Source organism: Ovis canadensis, chromosome 12 (genome assembly GCF_042477335.2).
Source record: "Ovis canadensis isolate MfBH-ARS-UI-01 breed Bighorn chromosome 12, ARS-UI_OviCan_v2, whole genome shotgun sequence".
Classification (NCBI taxonomy): Eukaryota; Metazoa; Chordata; class Mammalia; order Artiodactyla; family Bovidae; genus Ovis; species Ovis canadensis.
In genome coordinates, this window is record NC_091256.1 from 12,228,116 (window position 1) to 12,254,369 (window position 26,254).

The following is a 26,254-nucleotide window of genomic DNA, read 5'->3' on the forward strand; positions in this document are numbered from 1 at the left end:
ATTTCCTTCTCCAATGCATGAAAGTGAAAAGTGAAAGTGAAGTCGCTCAGTCGTGTCTGACTCTTAGCGATCCTATGGACCGCAGCCCGCCAGGCTCCTCCAGCCATGGGATTTTCCAGGCAAGTGTACTGGAGTGGGGTGCCATCGCCTTCTCCGGCCCTTCTTGCAGCACTTACCTACTCCTGGCTCTTCCTGGCCACATTCCCTTCTGTGTTTAACCACCAGAGGGCAGCCTTGTGCAAAGGTAAATGAATAAATACAGCAATTACTCATCTGCAGCTTTCCCGGATTCAGGGCAGCGCCCACTGTGCTGGGAGAATGGGGAGAAGGACAACTATGATCTGACCCACTTATTCCTGGAATTATAATGGTAGGAGAGATGTCATCTTTCTTCTTATGAGGACTTTGTGGGCAAGGGGGTTGTAACAGATGGGTGCTTGGCATCAGGTGTTGATTGGAGCACAGAAGAGGGGTGTGTGTGCTTAGTCGCTCAGTCATGTCTGACTCTTTGTGACCCCATGGGCTGTAGCCCCCCAGGCTCCTCTATCCATGGGATTTTCCAGGCAAGAATACTGGAGCGGGTTGCCATTTCCTTCTCCAGGGGATCTTCCCAACCCGGGGATCAAGCCCACATCTCTTGCACCTCCCGCGTTGGCAGGTAGATTCTTAACCACTGAGCCACCTGGTGAGGCAGGCAGCTCATGTATTCATTCAAGCAAGGGTTTTATTCAGCACCTGCCTGCTATGTGCAAATGATATGCAGCAGACATATTCCTTTTCTTCATGGAACTTAGAGTGTGGAAGGCATGTGTTGAACAGATAATCACACAAGTAACCACACTATTCAACTCAGGATAAATACTGTAAAAGGAACATACAAAATGCTGTGAGACCTTACAGAAGGGGGACGCGGGTCAAGGGTCCAAGAGGCCTTGAAGAATCAACGTCTAAGCTGAAAGCTGAATGGCTAGGAGCCAGCCCAGCAACCACCCAGTGTCCCAGGTGATCCTCACGCCTGGATGAACAGGGGTGTCCTGCGGTCCACACGGGAGGGGACCCCCGTGTCTGCCTCCCCTGCCTCCGGCTAGCACTTCTGCACACACTGTGGGTGTGCAGGTCAGTCCCGTCAGCCGACCAGTCGGGGATTATTATTCACACTCTTCAGATGAAGAATCTGAGAACTAGAGAAGACTCCACACACAAGTCGCAAACTGTGAGCGGGTGGTGAGGGAGGCCCGGTTTAGTGGCTGCTGTGTCTGCCCTCTCTCCCTAGGGATCTGAGGATTCCAGGACCCAAGGACCTCTCTCTCTCTCTCTCTCTCATCCCCAGTCGCATCCCCTCCATATCCCGCTCTATTTGATTATGACACGGCCTTAGCATGCAGCAGCTGGAAACCACAAGATCCCTGAGTGCAAGAAACCCTGATTTGAACTAATCCAGTAAAAGGAAGTGAAGAAATTTTCCAGAAGTGGGGCTCTCTGGTACCAGAAACTGCATCATACCCTCGCACCCCGAGGTTAAGACGTGCTAAGAAAGGCATCCGACCCTGTCCTCATGTAGCAGAAGTGGACTAAGGATTTCTGGACTCCTGGAATCTGCCAGGTGTGTATTAGGACTTTTTATGCACATCAACCCACTTAGTCCCAAGCACCACTCTAGTTAATAGAGATGTTGATCTCCATACTGTGGGTAGCGAAACAAGCTTATGGAAGGGACATACCCACATCCACACAGCTAATAAGTGGCAGGGCCAGGATTCAAACTTGGGGCCCTCTAAGCCCAGGGAGCTGAGTCTAGTTCTCAGCACACACAGCACAGGCGCCGCTGTCAAGGCCAGCCCAGCAGGCAGTTTCCTCCCTGAGGCTGAGCCTGCTCTGCGGGGTAGAATTTCCCCAGGGGCCTGCTGCCTCTGCAGCTGCCTCCTAACTAATCCCCTATTTTTGGCTAGGGAAACCCAAGGAACAGAAAGCATGCCCTTGTTGGCCGCCCCCCTGCAGAAATTCTAAACAGTGCATCTTTGGGCCCTCCCATGACCCAGGGAGCGGGGCGGGGACAGAAATCCCAGCAGCTGTCGCATCTTCACTGAAGGAGCTGAGGGCTCTCCTCCGGGACCTAGAGAAGCTAGGGTTGGAGCCTGTCAGGGGAAAGAGGGTGCCTCTTTATCTGGACTGAGGGTCTCCTGTCCTGAGGAATGGAAAGACGGGAATGAGCCACTCCTGCGGGAAAGGGAGAACAGAGAGGAGTGGGCTGCGGGGGTCCAGTCAGGCAGGGAAGGGCCTCACTGCTGACACTGATGGACAGGGCTGTGTTGGTTTCAGGTCCACCTCTTCCAAGAGCCAGCCCTTCCTAGCCTCCCTCATGCAGGTCCTCTGTGGCAGGCGGCACCGTGCTCCACCGTGGTACACTTGGCAAGAACCCTTGCTCGTGGGTGGCTCCTGGTGGCCCTCCTGCCAACCCTGAGAAAAGGGGAGCACACCCTCCCCCCCGCAACACCCCTGTGGCCTTCAGGAGGGTTCTAGCTCCAGGCAGGTGCCCTGACCAGTTCTGTGACTGTCGTGGGAAGAGGCGGAGCAAAGAGGGAGCGTTTGCAGTGACCGCCCTGTCGGCCCACCCGTCCTCAACTCCACAGCCAGCCTGGGCGGCAAGGGATGGGTGGGGAACAGTAGGAGCCAGAGAGGGTTTCCTCACTCTGACCTTGCCTTGCTGCTTGTCTTCCCTTACATTTCCTCCCTGAATAATAATCTCTATGCTTATGTTGCAAATTGGCACTTTGCTGATCTCTTTGACATATGGGGTTGAATTTATGGTCCCTATAACTGTGCAAACGGTATTATTATCTCTGCTTTACAGTAGAAAATGGAAGGCTAAGTGATTTGCTCAAGAGCCAGTTGGCTTAACGTGCAGGAACACAAGGGGGAGTGGAGGCGACAACCTTCACTTGGGAACTCCTGCAGGAGAAATGGGAATCCCAGCCCCGCCTGCTGGAGCCATGGGTCAGCGGCCCTCTCCCCACTCCCCAAGAGCTCTTTAAAAGCAAAGAGAGCATTTTCCAGACTGGCCAAGCACCCACCACCCACAGAGCTGCCGGCCTGCACAAGGATGGTGCACCGGAGGTGATGAGGAGGACTGAAGGACACGCTGCACCCCGTCTCTGCCCTCACCGAGCAGGTGTGAGGACAGCCCAGCACCCACATGCTCCTGTGTCCCTGCTTCCAGCCCGAAGGAGGGAGGCATCGGCAGGGGTGGGCCCACCAGCCACCCCCGCACCCCTGTCCCCCCCCCGCGCCCCCCTCCAGCTCCCCTGACCCTCCCCTCTCCCACCCCAGGATGGGCCCGCCCGCGCCCACGCCTCCTGCTGTCTGGCTCTCTCCCTCTCTCCTCCCCGGGCCTGCCCCTCCCCGCTCTGCACACTAGACACCAGCTGGTTAGGCCTCTCCCCTCTTTCAAGGTCGTCTCTCTCAGCCGGACCAGCTTCCCATCCCCGGAGCCACCATCTCACAGACTCCCTCCCGCGGCTGCTGGCAGCTTGAAGAGGGCCTGCATGTGGAGGAAGGCCGCTTCTTTCCCCACAGCTTCTGTCTCCCTGCTTTTTCAAGGATGATGAAAAAGCTGAGCGACCACATCCTGCCTGTCTCACTGCTCAGCCTCCCCAGCTCAGACTTGCTTCTTGTCTTCAGACCGGCCTGTGCATCCCTCTCGGGCATGGCCACACCTATGGCTGGGACACGCGTGTGCACACCCTGCAGCACACACACGCATGCTACATCTGATCTCTCTTGCCCTCTGCATCTGGCCCCTTTCCTGTAGCCCCTGCTGCGCCCCAGGCCCTGCAGCAAACCGTGCTTAGCCTTCTGGCACCGCGGGTCCCAGCCCCGTTGCCCAGAACCCTCATCTCTGGTGTGTGTCTAACACATAATTCACACACAGGAGGAAACGCCGGGAAGAGCACTGGAATGAGACTCCAGAGCCCTGAGTCTGACCACCCCAAGCCCTGATGTGCTGTGTGATGCGTGGCAAGTCATGCCAGCACCATACCCTGTCTGCCTCCTGCTTGGGGCCACTCAGCCTAGTTCCATGGCTCAAGGCATAAACAAGCCTGGTGGGCGAGGTGTCTCTCCTCATCCTCATTATTTTTCTTGTCTAGGAACAAAGACCAGGCTCTCACAGGAACCTGGGACATGGACGTCCGTCCTGACCCCTCTTGACATGACAGGCAACAACTCTTGAGTTGCATGTTGCGTGTGATCAGTATCCACCCACCAAAGAATAACTGGCTTGGAGTCTCAGGGGAAGTGCTTCCCTCCCCCAGAGAGGAAACTGCATCCCAGGATGGGCTCCTGGAGTGCAGGGCCTGCCAGAGGTGCAGCACCTCTCTTGGGGACCTCAGAAACCCCCACAGAGCCAAGTCCTGGGAGACAAGCAGGTTGGCAGGTTTGAACCCTGGAAACAAGCAATGGCAGGTGAGCTTGCAGCCTTGAGGAAAGTGCTGGGGGAAGTGGGGGTTGGCATGAGCACAGGAGAGGTAGGGCCCTGGTCACGCATAAAGATGCCAGGACAGAGGGATGCCCACAGCCCCCATGCCAGAGACGCTCTGCAAAGCGGGAAGGTAGTGAGCAGTTGCACAGATGGTTCAAGCTCAAGCACCCTTCAGAAGAGGGAAACGTGTTGGCTGTAAGGATTCAAGTCTTCCAGACCATCTGTACAGTTGCCTCACAGTCGCCTTGCCCATAGGGATTCTGGTGACCCTTAGAACAAATCAGTCTGAAAAGTACGGTCTGTTTTGAAGTCAGCAGATCAGGGCATGATCTCTGCAGAGATTATGGGAGGTAGAGAAAGATGGCAATGGCACCCCACTCCAGTACTCTTTTGCCTGGAAAATCCCACGGAACAGAGGAGGCTGGCAGGCTTCAGTCCATGGGGTCGCTAAGAGTCAGACACAACTGAGCGACTTCACTTTCACTTTCATGCATTGGAGAAGGAAATGGCAACCCACTCCAGTGCTCCTGCCTAGAGAATCCCAGGGATGGAGGAGCCTGGTAGGCTGCCATCTATGCAGTTGCACAGAGCTGGACACTACTGAAGCGACCTAGCCGCAGCAGAGAAAGATGGGGAGAAATCCAATCTTCCAAAGGCTTTGAAATTCCTCAGAGCTCTTTAGTCCCAGCCCCCATGTCTAGGCAGGGCTTTATCTAGTGCACAAGGTGGCTCCCCCTGGTTTTAAGTAAGAGCCAGAGCTCCAGGCTGCCCAGAGCTACCCAGCCACAATTTGCAGGACACTGTTGCCTGGCCTTGGCCAGCCCTTGGCATTGCTCACGTGGTTACATTTAATCTCCAAAGTAGCTTGATGAAGTGGGCACTGTGTCAATTTTGTAGAACTCTGAGATGTTAAGCTCCTTGTCCAAGGTCACTCAGCAAGTAAGAGGCGACTTTGAATGGAAATTCAAACTTGGCCTGGCTGCAAAGCCCTCTAGCCCTCTTGGATTGATGCTTGGTGTCTGACATTCCTGGTAACTTCACACCTCCTATAGGAGCCTTGCTTAGGGAACACACCCAATAAACACTAAGTGGCCAGCTCCGTGGCAAGAGGGTAGGCAGACTTCTGCAGAAACCTGATCATAAACAGCTTCCTTCTGCTCCCTCTCTACCCCATCTCGCTCCAAGCTTTCCAGACTAGACCTCCCTCCCCACACCACTTCCCTTCCTACCCATTGTCTCTGAGCTCAGTTTCTTGGCTCCTGATCTTCTATTCACCAAATTCTTTCCGCTTCTCTCGCCCGGAACACAATAGGCTCCTTCCCCGGCATTGGTAAACAGAATGACAGCACTCCGAGGGCGGTGTGTTCCTGACCAGGTTTCAGCTCCTCGGGGAGCCCTCCTGCCATTAGGTCTTCCTAACGGAGATGACCTCCGAGCGAGGCGGCCCAGCCTGGCCATGCCTGCCTCTCTGCCCCTGCCATTCCTGCACACTGCAACTCAGAGGGCAAGAAATACAGTACCAAGTGTACTGCCTGTTTCTTTCAACTCAGAGCCCAGGAACTGCTCTCTCAGCTCCTGCCTGAAATATCGGAAGAGGAATGGGACAGTGTCTGTTTGCTGCCATCACCAAGAAAGTTCCCACCACCCTATATCCAGGCTGAAATCTGATGGGTGGGAGAATTTTGTTTTCCAAGTACCCTCCATGACAGCTGGCAGAGAAGCAGCAATAAACAAGGCAGAGACACCAACACCCAAAAAGGGAGACACACCCACCTGAACACAGCAGGCAGCCACAGCTCCTCCATCCTGTTGGGGATGTCAGGCGAGTGTATTTTCCTCGGTTCTGTCTCGTCTCAACAAAAATTTGAAGCGACGGACGTTAGAGCCCTCGGCGTGTCATAGCTGTCGGACAGACTGTGTTAAAGCTCTCAGGTCTCGAACAGACCATGTTTTAGCTCTTAAACAGATCAGTGTTACAGCTCTGTGTTACAGCTCAATTTTATTTAGAAAATGTCAGGAAAATACATCCTCGAGGCGTGAGGGCATGCTGATCCAAAGACGTGAAGAGAGGAGAGAGCCCTGGCCCTTTGGCTCCTCTTTTTCTGTTTTTCCTCCCCCTGGGCCTGCCCTCTGTACATTGGGCTAGCCAGGAGTGCTTTGTTCTTCCTGAGGTCCTCACTCCGGTCCTCGGACCTTCTTTTGAACTTCCTTTGTTCTATTTTTACGGGCTTTCCCCTTCGTTGTCTTTTAGCCACACAATTTTGGACTCCTGTGTCCTATTCTAACTGCCTAAGAGGGATACCTTAATTCTTTACCCACACAGATCCTGAGTCTCAGTTTTCTGAGCAGGATGGAGAAGGAGCCCCTGAATCTGCACGGGCCCATTTACCAAGAGATTCACATAGAACCAGGCCCTCCCTCAACCTAAACCATCTCCAGTGTCCTTCACTGATTCTTTGAACAACGCTTCATTAAGTACCAAGCATCAGGGACATTATAATAAATAGACAGACAAGGTCCCTATTCTCAGTGGGGGAGGCAGGCTGTAATGGAATAAATGAACAGCAACAGATCAACAATGTAATTCAGACATGCAACAAAATGAAGACGACGGAACAGAGACTGGTGATAGTGCCCACAACGCTAGAAAGGGGAATTAAGGAAAGCCTGCTGAAGGTGCTGATGTTGAGCGTGGACTTTCATGACAGGAAGGCAACAGCCATTCCAAACTGGAGGGGAGTGCTCTCCAAGCAGAGGGGAGAGAAGAAACAAAGTCCCTAAGCAGAAACAAGCAAACTTAAAAGGAGAGAGGAGACCTATGCAAGCAGTCAGAGCTGCTGTGAGGCAGGTGGGAGGCAGCAGACCCTGAACATGAAGATCTTGTAGGATTTCACTGTAAATGTGATGAGTCCTTTTCCAAGGAACTCCCCCTTGTCTGTTAGTGATGCTAAAAACCTAAAAACCCAAGGAAGGAGGGGAAGGAAGCCTGATTCACTAGGGATGACAGTGACCAGAGCCAGAGCATCCTTCCAGGGAGAAAGGGTCTGCTGCTTGGCTCCCAGGCCTGGGGAGTATCATGGGGGGAAATGGCAACAGAAGCGGAGTAAGAAGAGAGACACCAGGAGCTGAGCGAGGGTTGAGAGCAGATCTTACTCGGGAGCTTAGAGCGAAGGGCCATGAGCAGCCCCCAGGAGCCAGGGCGCTTGGAAGAGGGGGACAGAGGATTTAAGAAAGTTGGGTTTTCATGCAGCTTAATTTCCCTTGGTCATCCTCTTAAGAAGGCCTTGTGTTAATAGTTGTTCAGTTCAGTTGCTCAGTCATGTCCAACTCTTTGAGACCACATGAATCGCAGCACACCAGGCCTCCCTGTCCATCACCAACACCCGGAGTTCACTCAGACTCACATCCATTGAGTCAGTGATGCCATCCAGCCATCTCATCCTCTATCGTCCCCTTCTCCTCCTGCCCCAAATTCCTCCCAGCATCAGAGTCTTTTCCAGTGAGTCAACTCTTCGCATAAGGTGGCCAAAGTACTGGAGCTTCAGCTTTAGCATCATTCCTTCCAAAGAAATCCCAGGGCTGATCTCCTTCAGAATGGACTGGTTGGATCTCCTTGCAGTCCAAGGGACTCTCAAGCAAAAGCATCAATTCTTCAGCGCTCAGCTTTCTTCACAGTCCAATTCTCACGTCCATACATGACCACAGGAAAAACCATAGCCTTGACTAGACGGACCTTAGTCGGCAAAGCAATGTCTCTGCTTTTCAATATGCTATCTAGGTTGGTCATAACTTTTCTTCTAAGGAGTGAGCGTCTTTTAATTTCATGGCTGCAGTCACCATCTGCAGTGATTTTGGAGCCCCGAAAAATAAAGTCTGACACTGTTTCCACTGTTTCCCCATCTATTTCCCATGAAGTGATGGGGCCGGATGCCATGATCTTCATTTTCTGAATGTTGAGCTTTAAGCCAACATTTTCGCTCTCCTCTTTCACTTTCATCAAGAGGCTTTTGAGTTCCTCTTCACTTTCTGCCATAAGGGTGGTGTCATCTGCATATCTGAGGTCATTGATATTTCTCCCGGCAATCTTGATCCCAGCTTGTGTTTCTTCCAGCCCAGCTTTTCTCATGATGTACTCTGCATATAAGTTAAATAAGCAGGGTGACAATATATAGCCTTGACGTACTCCTTTTCCTATTTGGAACCAGTCTGTTGTTCCATGTCCAATTCTAATTGTTGCTTCCTGACCTGCATACAGATTTCTCAAGAGGCAGGTGAGGTGGTCTGGTATTCCCGTCTCTTTCAGAATTTTCCACAGTTTATTGCGATCCACACAGTCAAAGGCTTTGGCATGGTCAATAAAGCAGAAATAGATGTTTTTCTGGAACTCTCTTGCTTTTTCCATGATCCAGCAGATGTTCACAATTTGATCTCTGATTCCTCTGTGTTTTCTAAAACCAGCTTGAACATCTGGAAGTTCATGGTTCACATATTGCTGAAGCCTGGCTTGGAGAATTTTGAGCATTATTTTACTAGCATGTGAGATGAGCGCAATTGTGCGGTAGTTTGAGCATTCTTTGGCATTGCCTTTCTTTGGGATTGGAATGCAAACTGACCTTTTCCAGTCCTGTGGCCACTGCTGAGTTTTCAGGTCTCAAAGCTTTTAGAGTCTAATGTCTGTTCCTTTTGGGTAAGTCTCTAGCTTGAAGTGGGCCTCAGGAGAGGCCTGGTACTGAGTATACTTTGAGACTGGGACGCAGGTGAAAAGGCCCCTGCTGGGACACTCACATGCTGTGAGTGTGTGGCCTCGTGCCAGGCACTCCTCTGCTCCCTTCCTCTGGACCTGAGATGGCTGAGTTACCTCATCTCCAAGGTGCAAACAGCCTGAGACTCCAAGATGCCACAGGTTCATCCATTTTCTTAACAGAGACTTGAGAATATCATCAGGGAGATCCAACCAGTCCATCCTAAAGGAGATCAGTCCTGGATATTCATTCATTGGAAGGACTGATGCTGAAGCTGAAGCTCCAATATGTTGGCTACCTGATGCAAAGAACTGACTCATTGGAAAAGACCCAGATGCTGGGAAAGATTGAAGGTAGGAGGACAAGGGGCTGATGGAGGATGAGATGCTTGGATGGCATCACTGACTCAACAGACATGAGTGTGAGCAAGTTCCAGGGGTTGGTGATGGCCAGGGAGGCCTGGTGCTGCAGTCCATGGGGTTGCAAAGAGTCAGACACGACTGAGCGACTGAACTGACCTGACCTCCAGAAGGCAGCCTCACCCCTGAAGCAGGCCACTCTGCTGCCCTTGGCACCAAGGGGGGACAGTTTTAGGGGCCCATCCACTCCCTAACACCACACACACACTGCTCAGGTCCAGTCTTCTCCAAGGAGCTGACCTCCCTCAGGGACGGGGACTCTTGACTGGGTTGGATGCTGCCCCCAGCAAGGCAGAGCATGGACACAGCTCCCCAAGGAAGGTAGCTCTGACCTCAGTGGGAAGATACCCGCTGGGGAGCAGAAGAGCCCTGCCCACTTCTGCAGACAGCCTGGGGTAGCCTGGGACCTGGGGTCCAGAGTTTAGGCCTCTTCTCCCACTCACCCTGCTGCGTCAGGGCCAAGCAGAGTCTCCACACCCTGGTCAGCCCTCTCCTTCCTAGCTGCTTCCTCTAGCTCGTCCCCAGGAGCTGCTCTAGCCGATGGCCTGCGTCCTTCAGCACAGAAAGCCTTCCTGCGAAGCCGTGAGGCTCCGGGGATCTCCACTGTCTTAGTCATCAGCACAGGAACCACAGCCCCTCCCCTCCTCCCACCTTCTCCGGCTCCTCCCCCTCCCCTCCCCTCCCCTCCCCCCACCTTCTCCGGCTCCTCTCCCTCCCCTCCCCCTCCTCCCACCTTCTCCGGCTCCTCCCCCTCCCCTCCCCTCCCTCTCCTCCCACCTTCTCGGTTCCTCCCCCTCCCCTCCCCTCCCCTCCCCTCCCCTCCTCCCACCTTCTCCGGCTCCTCCCCCTCCCCTCCCCTCCTCCCACCTTCTCCGGCTCCTCCCCCTCCCCTCCCCTCCCCCTCCTCCCACCTTCTCGGTTCCTCCCCCTCCCCTCCCCTCCCCTCCCCCCACCTTCTCCGGCTCCTCCCCCTCCCCTCCCCTCCCCCTCCTCCCACCTTCTCCGGCTCCTCCCCCTCCCCTCCCCTCCCCTCCTCCCACCTTCTCCGGTTCCTCCCCCTCCCCTCCCCTCCCCCTCCTCCCACCTTCTCCGGCTCCTCCCCCTCCCCTCCCCCTCCTCCCACCTTCTCCGGCTCCTCCCCCTCCCCTCCCCTCCCCCTCCTCCCACCTTCTCCGGCTCCTCCGCAGCCCTCAGAGCCGCTGCCACCCCCTGAGAAAGTGAGAGGGTTTATCGTCAAATGAGGCTTTGTCATAAGGAAAACAGCTGTCTTTTTCTCACTTTGAGAAGACGCTGACAGGAGCAGCTAGGTGAGGGGCGTCCCGTGTATTCAGAGCGTCCGTCTGTCCACCTTCCCTCAGCCCCGCGCCGCGGCTGAGTCCGGCACTGTTTTCCTCAAAGCCTGCTCCTCTGACCTGCCTCGGGCACCCCGTTCTCTTGGTCCTCCCCGCTGAGCCCGGCCCACAGGACCCATCCGCTCCTGCCCGTTCCTTCACTCAGGTCCCCTCTCAGCAGTGTCCAGTCCTTGCTGTCAGGGCTCCAGCGCCGGGGTGGGAGGCACGCGGGAGAGCGGGGTGCGGGCGGGGCGCCGCTGACTGCAAAGCGGGGACCTCGGTGACCTGCGCCAGCGGGCCCTGGGCTGGGGCTGCGGCGGGGTGGGAGCGGGGCTGGAGAGACTCCTGAAGGCACCCTTGCTGGGCTGTCCCGGGGGACCGGAAGGGGCAGGCTGGGGTTTCAGAAGTTCTGAGTAATGACAGCCTGGGGTTTCAGAAAGGCAGCTTTGAGGAGGACAAGCAGGAGTCGGGGAGGGAGCGTGGTTAGGAGGCCAATGGCGCGCACCAGAAGTGAGTTCTGAGTGAAGTCCCAGCAGCCTTTCAAGAGCGAGCCTGCAGTAGTTCGGGTGAGAATCCAGGGGAGGGTTGGGATGATCACCAAGCACAGAGCCTGAGAACGGCAGCCAGGGCCGGGAAAGCGCCCCAGCAGGAGGAGCCCCAGGCCAGGCAGGTGCAGGCCAAGGAGGAGGCTTCGAGAGCAGCAGGGGAAACCGGTGACCCAGACGGAAGGAGGGCGGGGGGCGGGGCAGGGAGGAGGAGGCAGGCCCGGCTCCACTCCAGGGCAGCACCGCTCAGGCCTGCAGTGGGAGGACGCTGGCCCCAGGCACACCTGTGGGAGCCGTCTGGGTTCACTGCTGCCGCTCCCCTCGCCTCTGAGGCCTTCCTGGAGGCAACCCCACCATCCATCACAGTGGCTGCTGAGCATCAGTTAGCAGGCCGGCCTTCTACAGGTTGTTATTGAAGGGGACAGGCACAGCGCTCTTGCTCAGAAAGCCCCTGGTCTACTGGGGGAGCTTGTGTGTGCGCAAAGTCTCCATCCAGTAAAAAAAGCAGCCAACATAGTGGTATCAATCAGGACTGCACCTAAAGTCAGTGAACACGTGCTGGAGGGACGCTGGGAAAAGAGGCTGACCCTGGAAGGCAGGCAGGGACACCCCTCGGGCTCTGCCGCCCCTGGGGCAAGACGTCCAGAATTCATGGCCCGTCAGCCCTGCAAGGCCCAGGGCTCTGACCCCTTTGGAAATCACTCTCTTCTCTGACAGTGGATGCTCTCTCCTCGGAGGCCTAGGGCAGGCAGGTTTCCCTGGGAGATGGACTCTGGTGCCCTGCAGTCAGGATGATGGGTGAGGAGGCAAAAGCTGCTCTGGGCCGCTGAGATCAGTGGGGCACGGAGAGAAATATGACCGAGCAACTGCGAAACGAGAGAGACACTCGGGCTGGATGGCAGTGGTGGGGAGCTAGGCCCTTCCCTCAGACGCACCCAGTCACCCGCCTGCCTCGCCCATCAAGTCCTAAGTCCTATGACACAAATGATGCAGATAGCCTGGGGTCAGCTGACAGGGCAAGGAGAAAACTCAAGGGTACAAAGGCTTATCTGTTCTCTTCGAGGTCACGGGCTTGGAAGGCTCTTGGCTGTGGAGTGGCTCACCCAGCAGTCAAGGCTGGTCCCTGCCCCGGTGCCCCAGTGCCCCAGTGCCCCAGAAACGGGCCCTGGCCCAGTCTCTCCTGGCAGAGATTCAACTCCCGTTCAGCCTCACTCCTCTAGGCACGAGGAGATGCCGGGGCCAGCAGCTAGCAGAGGGAAACGCACCTCTCCTAGGACTCAGTCCAATCAGGACTCCATCCCAGGGCCCAAGGTACAGCAGGATTGCAGCCAATCTCTCTGGGAGCTGAACCAGCCTTTTAAGCTGCCCGGCAGGCTCCACAGTCCATAGATGTGATGAGCAGGGCCTCAGCCTGCTCTCCTCCAGCCCTTGCCTTCCACTTGTCCAGGCCTCTGGGCTGTACTCCATCCCGCCCATGTGCACCCAGATCAGTAAGAATGCTGGCAGGTTACGCCTGCCCTCTCACTCCCCAGCAGCTGCTGGATAAGGCGGTGGGGGTGGGAATCACACAGACAGAGGGCAGGGGGGGCCACCCGGGCAGCTACTGTGAGAGGATCCTGGGTACAGGGGCAGGGCCTGGGGCTGGGCAGCTGGCATCGGTGGTCTCACCGGCCCAACAGACAAAAGATGACTGCGTTACCGGTCTCTCTTTTCTAGAGGTGAGCACAGGGCAGCAAGAGTTACAGAGCCTCTCTAACCTCTAACATTAGAGCATCTCTAATGTTTGCCCATGCCTGGTACTTCCCTGACTTCTAGGAGCAGGCAAATCAAACATGAGCCTGTCCGGGGGCGTTTACCCTGGAGGCCATAGCCGAGGCAGTAATGCTAACAGCATAAGATGTGAAAGGAAGCTCAGGGAGGGTGCCACGGGCGGAGCTCAACTGGAGGCCTGCATGGAGGAGGCGGTGTATGAACTGCCGCGCCCCTCCTCATTCCCACAGAGACTGGTGTTTAGTACCACCTCTGCGTGGCAGGGACAGGCCTTTCACACTGCACAGCACAGCTATAGAAAGAATAAAAGGCCGCTGGCGCCGAGCGTGTGCCTCTAAAGGTAAGAAGCATGAAGGGAAAGCTGGCCTTCGCCACTCCCTCGCTTCTGCTCCTCCCTTCCGAGGTGCATCTTCTCCAGGGCTCCTCCCCATCTCTGCTTGGCTCCCTCCAGGGAGGCCCCTGTTCAAACCCGGAGCATCCCCTGGGCCCCAGCGCCTTCCCCTGTGGCTCTCATACCACAGGTAGTAGCCACTGCCCTAGATGCAGGCCAGATAGCACTGTGGACTTCCCCAGCCCGACCTTCGCCAGGCTCCAAGAGCGTCAGGCAGTGCCCGTCTCCCAGAAAGTTCCAGAAGCAGCCTGCCATGACTAGCCTCCATTTGCCCTTCCGCCCCACGTCCTGCCCTCCCTGCTGCTCTGCCCGCTCTGAGCTCTGTGCCTGGAAGGCTGATTTCTAATTCTGCGCCTGCTAGGCGCCTGGACGTCAGGCTCCAGGAGGACCAGCTCGGGACTGGCGGCGGAGGACTGTGCAGCCCCGCTCCCCGCAGCCGCCCGCAGCCGCTGTTCTCTCCAGGTCTCCAGACGGCTCTCCCGTCCCTTCAGGGTGTCTCACCCGCTCTCTCTGGTCTCCTGCAACCCTGCTTCGGTGCACACACCACGTCTTTCCTGCTGCAGCCCCACAAGTGCATATTTAGCCCCTGCTCTCCCCACCAGCAGGAAATAGGGATAAAAGATGTGTTGACCGCAGCCCCAGAACAAGGCCCAGTCTGGTTAACTCAGAGACGAATCTGAGTTTGAGTCTTAGTTCTACCGCAGGGTGTTTCTCTTGCACTTCACGTTTTTCGTCTGTGAAGTGGGAATGCCACTCCTTCCTGGGGTTGTTATGAGGGTTAGCTTAAATAGCAGACACACACATAATGCTTACCATTATTTGACACATAGAGCTTGACAAACAGAAGTGATTGTTACTGTTTTTTAAAAGAAGTATGATGGGCTCTAAATCCTCTCTCTTTTAGCTCCCTTTAGGGCCCAACAAGCAGTCATAGTGACCAAGACATGGGGCTACTTTGGGGCCTCTGAGAGACTGCAGGACAATTCCGGGAGCCTGGATCCCAGACTCCCCTTTTCCTGAAAGGCTCCCTTCCCAAAAGACCTCCAAGCCTCCCCCCTGGCACCACAGGAACAGCCCAGGAGCAGCAGGTCGGGGTAGGGGCCGGTTAACAGAGACCATTTGTGTCAGAGTCCCCGCCGGTGAGGGCCCCTGTGTCAGAGTCCCTACTGGTGAGGGCAAGGATGGGGCAGCCGGCCTCTGACTCATCTCCAAGCTCCATGATGCTCATTATCATACTGAGATCATAATGCTGGCTTCTCTCATTTCCATGCTATCAACTGCCATGACTCATTCTCCAAGTCTCGGGGTACATCAGGAACCGCAGAGGCTGTATGGATCCAAAGACACTGCATCTTGGGGGTGGGAAGCGGGAATTGGGGCCTGAAGGCTCGGGTAACAGAGAGGAGGCCAAGGTCAGTGCAGCTGCAGCTGCCCCAGCCTCCCAGGTGCTGACTGACCACCAGGCCTATCACATTCCTGCCCTGACCCGATGCGGGAAGGACGCAAATTAGCTGAAAGGAGGAAAGGGAAATTGGAAGCTGAGACTGATGAACTCCCTCTCTGTGCCAGGTGCTGATGGAGGCAATGTATACCCACTGTCTGATTCATACCTTCAGTCAGCTGTATCTCCATTTTACAGGTAAGAAAAATCTAAGGCTCATAAGGGTGATGTGTTTGCTACATGACATGCAGCTAACAGGGTTACAGCCCTACTCCTCCTCTCCCCTAAGCTGCAGCCTCCTAGGGAGGGACACCCTTTCACCGGGAGCATATTGGGTGGCTGCAACTAGGAGCTCAGGGGGTGGTGAAGGTCACCGGGCAAGAGCAGGGTGAATCCTGGTGAGCCGGGGGGGTGGTGGTCGCTGGGCCTGAAGGGCAGGTGACTGAGCAGCACACAGACTGGGGCCTGGGGGCTGGGGACAGTCAGCACCAGAGATCCCTCGGGTAGCAAGCTGGGCACAGGGTGTCCGTGTGCGTCTCAGAAATATGGGGGTATGGAGAATGGCAGAGAAAGAGGCACGCACCACCAACAAAGAGGCACTGACTGACTCCAGTGGCAAGAGACCAAGCCTCGGGGTCTGGAGCTGGGAAGGCTGGCTGGGGCTGGGGCCGCCCCGCTGGAGTGGGAGCCACAGTCCCAGGGACGGGGCCGGTCCCACTGGACGCACAGGAGCCCTGCCTGCAGCTCTGCCAGTGCGACCTGAGAGATGACAGTGCTGCCAGCCTCCGCACGAGGCCCTGAGGCCACCCAGAGGAGACAGGGAGAGGGAAGTCCAGGAGACGGCGAGGAGAACTGGGGCGCTCCCACACCCCGCGTCGGTGGGAGGGGGGCCCCTGGAGGAGCTCACGCGGCCTGCCCATCCTGCCCTCTGAAAGCAGGGGGCCTGCGGGTCAGAAGGGTCACTAGAGCACAGCCCTGTCACCGTGATGTTTCCAGTACAGGCAGGCAGCAGCAGAGAGTCTGTGACACTGTCTTCTTGGCCCCTCTACCACAAGGACGCCAGTGGATGGTCCCCCAGAAGGACCTAGAATTCACCAGCGTCAACCAAAGACCTGCAGTCCTCTGTAACTGCCAACGCCTGAGCCGCTTAACATTTTCAGCAGAACTGAAGAATGTTCACATTACACGCCCATTTGTTTGTGGAAGCAGGAAACCTATGTTTAATATTTTTTAATTTGTTGGATTTTCACTTGGCTTTTATGGGCCACTCTACTCCCCTGCTCTTGCTGCAAGAGCTTCACAGAGCAGCGCCAGTCTGCCCAAATTCAGCAGGAGAGACAGTGGCATCCTGGCTGAGGGAATGGTGCCAGGTGCCAGCGTGCAGGGGCCCTGGGACCACAGGGCTCCCAAGGCAGTGATGGGCACGGGCTTCGGCCCGCCGGCGTGGCCTTCCCGTCAGCACGCCAGTGGAGGCGGGGACCTGGAAGGCACAGCAGAAGTCAGAGCTGAAGCCCAGGGCTGTGGCCACAGGGGCTCTCCCCGCAGCTCAGGGCTGTTGCCCAGGCTGGTGGCCTCCCATGGTATAGGTTTCACTCTCCTGGGCTCAAGTACACGATGCCCCTAAAGCTCACTGAGCATCCTCAGTGCCTGCACAAAACAGGGCTGGGCTGTGCAGGACCGACATCAGCAGAGATCTAGAAGATTCTGCCACCACCCATCTCTGCAATGGAGTCTTTCTCACCTGCAGATCCAAGACCTGAGTCCATTCCCAGCCTGCCTCTTCTAGCTGAGTGACCTTTCCCAAGCCACCCTAATTCTCTGAGCTTTAGTTTCCTCTATAAATAATGTGGGAGTAACGTGCCATTGAAGAGGCCGATGTGAGGTTAGAGGGAATCGCATGGGCAAAACCCCCAGCACTACGCCTGACACGCAGTGGCGGCACCAAAGACGCGCACCCCTGACTCTGGGGGGCAGCCAAGCGGCCGTGGCCACACCCGCCCCGCCCACGGCCTCTGCCCGGCTCTGCAGACACCCAAACACTGTCGAGTCCACCCCCACCACCCTCTGGGAGAGGTGTGGCTGGGGAAACGGGATGGCCAAGCAGGGAGGCAGGGGAGAGAAAGCACCCTGATCAGGGCCCCGAGCTTACGTGAGTCCAGCATCTGTGACTGGAGCCCACTTTCCAGACTCCGGGCGAGGCAGGGTGTTTCTGGGTCAAGCGCTCTGTATGCCTCCGGAGCCCCAGGGACCCTGTCTGGGTGCCTGACAAGGTCCCGATGCCCAGCTCGGCCTCTGTCCCGGGGCCCTCAGAGGCTTGTGTTACAACAATAGATGCAGATGCCTGATTAAAATGCTGCAGCAGGGAAAATCAATAACCATTGGCAGCTGAGCCTCTAATAAGTATAATAATCACCATTTAGGGAAAGCGTGGGGGAATGAGTAGGGCTGGTCACACAGCAATGATATTGACCTGAGCCCACCTCGGTCTGCGCCTGCCTGCTGCTGGCACGCCTGTGCCTGGAGCCCGTCGGGAGAAGCAGGCTGGCTGTCAAAGCAGGCAGCCCGGCCTGACCCTGCTCCCAGCCTCCGTGGATCTGCAGCCCCAACACAGCCTCACTCATGGGTCTGCAGGGAAGTTCCCTGCCCGAATGGGAGGAGGGGGAGCTCCGTACTCAGAGGCCGTACTCTCACAGGTGTGAATCTGTTCAGGCTTCAGGACATTCTCATTTTGTGAGCTCCATGGGCTGATAACTTACTGAATCTCATTTAATAGAAGCTTGAATAGTCCGTACCATGTACCACACACTACTTTAAACATTTTGCAATATAAACTCATTTAATCATCAGGAGTGGTGGTTCAATCGCTATGTTGTGTCCAACTCTTTGTGACCCCGTGGACCACAGCCCGCCAGGCTCCTCTCCATCCGTGAGATTTCCCAGGCAAGGGTGGGTTGCCATTTCTTCCTCCAGGGGATCTTCCCAACCCCTGGATCGAACCTGCAATTCCTGCCTGGCAGGCAGATTCTTTACCACGGAGCCGCCTGGTAGCCCAGTAGTCATATCAACACACGAAGTAAATGTTCTTACTGTTCTCACTTTGCAGATGAGGAAAGCGAGTCACAGAGCTGGTTAGATGGTTTGCCTAAGGTGACAGCCTGAAGTGGCACGAACTAGGTGAAAGTGAAAGGGAAAGTCGCTCAGCTGTGTCCGACTCTTTGCGACCCCATGGGCTATACAGTCCATAGAAGTCTCCAGGCCAAAATACTGGAGTGGGTAGCCTTTCCCTTCTCCAGGGGATCTTCCCAACCCAGGGATCAAACCCAGGTCTCCCGCATTGTAGGCGGATTCTTTACCAGCTGAGCCACAGGGGAAGCCCAAGAATATTGGAGTGGGTAGCCTTTCCCTTCTCCAGGGGATCTTCCCGACCCAGGGATCAAACCCAGGTCTCTTGCACTGCAGGCGGATTCTTTACCAGCTGAGCCACCAGGGAAGCCCCTTGAACCGGGCGGCGCAGCTTTACTCTCTGTGCCCTGAACCCCTTTTCTGTATAGCCTGTAGCCCTTGTGTCTGACACACGTGCTGTGCTGTGCGTAGTCGCTCAGTCACCTCTGACTGTGCAACCACAGGGACTGCAGCCGCCAGGCTCCTCCGTCCATGGGATTCTCCAGGCCAGAATACTGGAATGGGTTGCCATGCCCTTCTCCAGAGGATCTTCCCTACCAGGGATTGAATCTAGGTCTCCTAAATTGCAGGCAGATTCTTTACCATTTGGGCCACCAGGGAAGCCCGTCTGACACATAGCAGACACTTATCAAACTCACTGTCCCTCCCAATTATGATATTTAGCACTACTCACCTGCACTTTTATTGTTTCTAACCCTGTTCCAGAGCTTGGATGTGTTCCAAAACATTTTCCAACAGCATTGGTAAGCATGAACCAGGCCTATGGGAGAGCACGCCCACGTCCCTGCTCCCCGACCCTGGCTAAGTCTTGAAAACAGGCTGTGCCCTCCTCATTGCTGTGGGGCCATACACTCACCCAGAAGCCCTCTGGAGTTACAGGTTGGCCAGAAACTTTATTCAAGTTGTTCCATAGGATGTTTCAGAAAAATCCAAATGAAATTTTTGGCCAACCCAGTGCCTGCTTGGCTCTTCATTCTCTCAGAAGCCTAAAGCTAAGTGAGCTGGAAGCTGCTGTCTTCCAGAGGCAGAGTTTTCTTGGAGATGGGACAATATAGAGGAGTCAGAAATGGCCATGTCCACGTCGTCCACCTGGGACTAGCCACCTCTCCAGCCCGAACAAGCAAAATCAGGGCACGCAAGACATCACAGTTTATATGATCTCCAGCAGGTCAACTGGCTGCCCTGGAGCTGCAGTTCCCCTAGTCCCGATCATTACTGAGGAGAGAAATAGGCCGGCACCCAGGTCTGTCGTGCTTGTCCCACTCTGCGTCCTGTTGGAGCACAGTTCCTGGTGCAAAGGCGTACGTTTCATGATGCGAATGAACGAGGGAATGGACAAGTATTCTCCTTGTTCTCATTCACCACCTCATGTTCCAAACTCCAGACAAATTCTGTTTAAATTCATTGGATTTTAGGAAAGAGAATTTTTAATCTTTTTAGTTTTCTTTGATGCACTTTTTTTTTTTTAATTGTGTAAGGTATGTGAAAGTGAAACTGTTAGTCACTCAGTGGAGCCCAGCGTTTTGTGACCCTGTGGACTGTAGCCTGCCAGGCTCCTCTCTCCTTGGAATTCTCCAGGCAAGAATACTGGAGTGGGCTGCCATTCCCTTCTCCAGGGAATCTTCCCAGCCCAGAGACTGAACCCAGGTCTCCAGCATTCCAGGTAGATTCTCTACCATCTGAGCCACCAGGGAAGCCCTGTGTCAGGGATACGTAACGTAAGACTGACTGTTTAACCATTTTAAAGTTCAGTAGCAATGAGTATACTCACATTGTTGAGTCATCAACACCATTCATCTCCAGATTTTTTTTCCATCTTCCCGAATTAAAACTCTACACCCATTTAACAACTACTTATTCCCTCCCCCACACAGCTCCTAGTAACTGCCATTCTACTGTCAGTCTCTGTGAATCTGACTGCTCTTCGACCCTCATAATTGCACAAGTTTGGGTACATGGCTCTATCATAATTTAACTGTCCTCTTAGGATTAATCATACCGTCTTTCCCCAATAGTAATGCAGCAACAAGTGTGTTTGTGCAACTAGCTTTTGTGTGTCTGTATTTATGATTATTACTTTGGGTTTGATGGTCAAAATCGAGAATTACTGGGGAAAAGAACAGCATAAACATATTTATGTTTTTGATATATATTGTCAGTTATCCTAAAAGATTTCAGAATTTATATATTATTTTAAACAGTATTCCAGCAGTGAATAAATATGTCCATTTTGCTGTATTCCTACCTCCGCTGGGTTGTTTTTTAATGCATTGCTAATTTGTTCCGCAAAAATCTCCATGTCATTGTTAGATTAAAAATATGTCATGGCAACTAAAGTTTAGTGGAAAGAAGGCTGAACTTAAAATCAGACCTATTTTGGAAGGTGAGTTTAAAGCAAAATGGACTCTGAACTGAAAGAAAAAAAAGTAGCTGCCACTGTTTTCAAATGTTGAGGCCCTAAGTGGGGCTAGCAGAAGAGAAAGCGAGGGGAGGAAGAGAGCTGAGAAACCAGCATCTGTATACCAGGCGCTGCTTAGCAGCTGGGAGGCCCAAGTCAAGAGGACAAGCCCTCTATCTGCCCACAGTTGAATAGATTTTTGAATTCCCTCTTACATATGTGAAAACTAAAGAGGAGAGTTAAATAGCTTTTGCAAGATCATACAACTCAGTAATAATAGCAACTAAAATATATAGACGGTCGTTACATCCCAGGCACTGTGTTACGCACTTTGTACTATTGTTGTTGTTCAGTTCTGAGTTGTGTCTGACTCTTTGCAACCCCATGAACCGCAGCACATCTTGCACTGTCTCCCGGAGGTTGCTCAAATACATGTCCATTGAGTTGGTGAAGCTATCTAACCGTTTCACCCTCTGCCACCCCCTTTTCTTTTTGCCTTCAATCTTTCCCAACATCAGGGTCTTTTCCAATGAGTTGGCTCTTTGCAACACATGGCCAAACTATTGGAGCTTCACCATCAGTCCTTCCAATAAATATTCAGGGTTGATTTCCTTTAGGATTGACTGGTTTGATCTCCTTGCAGTCCAAGGGGCTCTCAAGAGTCTATTCCAGCACCACAGTTTGAAAGCATCACTTCTTTGGTGCTTGGCCTTCTTTATGGTCCAACTCTCACATGCATACGTGACTACTGGAAAAACCATAGCTTTGACTAGACAGAGCTTTGTCGGCAAAGTAATGTCTCTTGCTTTTTAATACGCTGTCTAGGTTTGTCATAGTTTTTCCTCCAAGGAGCAAGTGTCTTTTAATTTCATGGCTGCAGTCACCATCCAGGTGATTTTGGAGCCCAAGAAAATAAAATCTGTCACTGTTTCCACTTTTCCGCCCATCTATTTGCCATGAAGTGATGGGACTGGATGCCCTGATCTTGGTTTTCATGTTGAGTTTCAAGCCAGTTTTTTCACTGTCCTCTTTTACACTCATCAAAAGGCTCTTAGAGTGGTATCATCTGCATATCTAGGTTGTTATTTCTCCTGGCAATCTTGACTACAGCTGTGATTCATCCAGTCCAGCATTTTGCATGATGTACATTCAAAAAACTAAGATCAGATGGGACATCCAGTCCCATCACTTCATGGCAAATAGATGGGGAAACAATGAAAACGGTGACAGACTTTATTTTCTTGGGCTCCAAAGTCACTGCGGGTGGTGACTGCAGGCATGAAATTAAAAGACGCTTGGTCCTTGGAAGAAGAGCAATGACAAACTTCAGTTCAGTTCAGTTCAGTTGCTCAGCCATGTCTGACTCTGTGAGCCCATGGACTGCAGCACCCCAGGCCTCCCTGTCCATCACCAACTCTTGGAGCTTACTCAGATTCACATCCATCGAGTCGGTGATACCATCCAACCATCTCATCCTCTGTCATCCCCTTCTCCTCTAGCCTTCAATCTGACAAACCTAGATGAAAAACCTAGAGAGTATATTAAAAAGCAGAGGCATTACTTTGCTGACAAAGGTCTGTAGAGTCGAAGCTATGGTTTTTTCAGTAGTCACGTATGCATGTGAGAGTTGGGCCATAAAGAACGCTGAGCACCAAAAAATTGATGCTTTCAAACTGTGGTGCTGGAGAAGACTCTTGAGAGCCCCTTGGACTGCCAGGAGATCAAACCAGTCAATCCTAAAGGAAATCAACCCTGAATATTCTTTGGAAGGACTGATGCTGAAGCTGAAGCTCCAGTACTTTGGCCACCTGATGCAAAGAACTGACTCATTGGAAAAGACCCTGATGCTGGGAAAGATTGAATGCCAGTGGAGAAGGGGAAGACATTGGATGAGATGCTTGGATGGTATCACCAACTCGATGGACATAAGTCTGAGCAAGCTCTGGGAGTTGGTGATGGACAGGTAGGCCTGGTGTGCTGCGGTTCATGGGGGTATCAAAGAGTCGGACATGGCTGAGCAACTGAACTGAACGGAATTCTGCATTTAAGTTAAATAAGCAGGGTCACAGTGTATAGCCTGGTCATACTTCTTTCCCAATTTTGATCAAGTCTATTGTTCTATGTCCAGTTATTTCTTGATCTGCATACAGATTTCTCAGGAGACAAGTGAAGATGGTCTGGTATTCCCATCTCTTTAAGAATTTTCCACAGTTTGCTGTGATCCACACAAAGGCTTTAACATAGTCAATGAGGCAGTCAATTTCAGATGCTTTTCTGAAATTTCCTTGATTTCTCTATAATGCAATGAATGTTGGCAATTTGATCTCTGCTTTCTCTGCCTTTTCTGAACCCAGCTTGTACATCAGGAAGTTCTTGGTTCACACACTGCTAAAGCCTAGCTTGAAGGATTTTAAGCATGACCTTGCTAGCATGTGAAATGAGCACAATTGTATGGTAGCTTGATCATTCTTTGGCATTGTCCTTCTTTGGGATGGGAATGAAAACTGACTTTTCCAGTCCTATGGACACTGCTGAGTTTTCCAAATTTGCTGACATATTGAGCGTAGCACTTTAACAGCATCAGCTTTTAGGATCTGAAATAGCTCAGCTGAAATTCAATCACCTCCACTAACTTTGTTCATAGTGATACTTCCTAAGGCCCGCTTGACTTCACACTCCAGGATGTCTGGCTCTAAGTGGGTAACTGCACCATGGTGGTTATCTGGATCATAAAGACTTTTTTTGTATAGTTCTGTTTTTTCTTGCCACTGTTTCTTAATCTCTTCTGCTTCTATTAGGTCTTCACCGTTTCTGTCCTTTTCTATGCCCATCTTTGCATGAACTGTTCTCTTGATATCTCCAATTTTCTTGAAGAGATCTCTAGTCTTTTCCATTCTGTTGTCTTCCTCTATTTCTTGGCATTGCTCATTTAAGAAGGCCTTCTTTTCTCTCCTTACAATTCTCTGGAACTCTGCATTCAGGTGGGTATATCTTTCCTTTTCTCCCTTGCTTTTCACATCTCTCCTTTTCTCAGCTATTTGGAAGGCCTCCGCAGACAACCACTTTGCCCTTTTGTATTTGTTTTCCTTCTGGATGGTTTTGGTCACTGTCTTCTGTACAGTGTTACAAACCTCTGTTCATAGTTCTTCAGGCTCTCTGTCTACAGATCTAATCCCTTGAATCTATTCATCACCTCCACTATATAATCCTAAGGGATTCAATTTAGGTCATAACTGAATGGGCTAGTGGTTTTCTTATTTTATCCTATTCAAGCCTGAAATTTGCAATAAGGAGTTTGTGTTCTGAGTCACAGTCAGCTCCTCGTCCTGTTTTTGCTGACTGTATAGAGCTTCTCCTTCTTTGGCTGCAAAGAACATAACCAATCTGATTTCGGTATTGACCGTTTGGTGATGCCCACGTGTAAAGTCACCTCTTGTGTTGTTGGAAAACGGTGTTTGCTTTGACCAGTGTATTCTCTTGACAAAACTGTTAGTCTTTGCCCTGCTTCATTGTGTACTCCAAGGTCAAACTTGCCTGTTACTCCAGGTATCACTTGACTTCCTACTTTTGCATTCCAATCTCCTATGATGAAAAGGACATCTATTTTTGATGTTAGTTCTAGAAGATCTTGTAGGTCTTCAAAGAACTGGTCAAAGTCAATGTATTCAGCGTTAGTGGTTTAGGCATAAACTTGGATTACTGTAATGAATGAGTGATCTTGTAAACAAACTGAGGTCATTCTGTTGTTTTAGAGATTGCTCCCAAATACTGCATTTTTTACTCTTTCGTTGACTATGAGGGCTACTGCATTTCTTCCAAGGGATTCTTGCCCACAGTAGTAGATGTAATGGTCATCTGAATTAAATTCACCCATTCCTATCCATTTTAGTTCACTGATTCCTAAGATGTCAGTGTTCACTCTTACCATCTCCTGCTTGACTGCATCCAATTTACCTTGATTCATGGACCTAACATTCCAGGTTTTTATGCAGTATTGCTCTTTACAGCATTGAACTTCACTTTCCCACCAGACATATCCACAGCTGGGTGTCATTTCTGCTTTGGCCCAGCCACTTCATTCTTTCTGGAGCTATTAGTGTTAACAATTGCTCTCCACTTTTCCCCAGTAGCATATTGGACACCTTCCAACCTGGGGGGCTCACCTTTCGGTGTCATATATTTTTGCCTTTTCATACTTTTCACGGGGTTCTCACACAAGAATACTAGAGTGTTTTGCTGTTCCCTCCTCAAGTGGACCACATTCTGTCACTGTGACCCATCTGTCTTGGGTAGCCCTGCACAGCATCCTCATAGCTTCATTGAGTTACAAAAGCCCCTTTTCCATGACAACACTGTGATCCATGAAGGGGAAGCACTTTATACAGATCATCTCATTTATTCATTACCTTCTCAAACTCCCATAAAGCTGGTCCCACTTGGTCTCATTTAGTAGACTTTAGGTGCCCCTCTTATATCAGTTCAGTTCAGTTCAGTCGCTCAGTCGTGTCCAACTCTTTGCGACCCCATGAATCGCAGCACGTCAGGCCTCCCTGTCCATCACCATCTCCCGGAGTTCACTCAGATTCACATCCATTGAGTCCATGATGCCATCCAGCCATCTCATCCTCTGTCGTCCCCTTCTTCTCCTGCCCCCAGTCCCTCCCAGCATCAGAGTCTTTCCCAATGAGTCAACTCTTCACATGAGGTGGCCAAAGTACTGGAGCTTCAGCTTTAGCATCATTCCTTCCAAAGAAATCCCAGGGCTGATCTCCTTCAGAATGGACTGGTTGGATCTCCTTGCAGTCCAAGGGACTCTCAAGAGTCTTCTCCAACACCACAGTTCGAAAGCATCAATTCTTTGGTGCTCAGCCTTCTTCACAGTCCAGCTCTCACATCCATACATGACCACAGGAAAAACCATAGCCTTGACTAGACGGACCTTAGTTGACAAAGTAATGTCTCTGCTTTTGAATATACTATCTAGGTTGGCCATAACTTTTCTTCCAAGGAGTAAACGTCTTTTGGGTTCGTGGATATACCTATCACAGCCCTTACCAAGCGATATTGTAATTGCGTATGTGTCTGTCTCCCTAGAAAGGGGTCTTTAAGATCACAGGCTGTGATTTTCATCTCCATACTTCTTTACCTGAGTCCTGGTTCACAGTAGGTCTCAATAAGTGTTTAGTGAATGAATGCATTTGCTGCCATGCAAACCCAGATTTGGCTCATTCCAAAATCTGAGGAATTTCCAGCAAAAGTGAATGAAGCAGGGCAGAAGGAAGCACATAGACGATTCTCCTCCTGGGGGAACTCTGAAATCCCCTGGGCTGCACCATCTTCCTGTTCTCCACACTTGCACCTTGACACTTAGAGACCTGCTCGTAACCAACACTGGAGAGCTCAAGAGGGAGGCATTGTGGAAACACAGAACCTTTCGTCTGGTGAGAGGGATGTAATTAAATTTCTCTGCTAACAAGCTCATCCCAGAACATCCTTGCCTCCAGTCTGGTCCTCTGGGAATTGAGACCGGACCGATTTCTTTTTCTGCAGCCTGGAG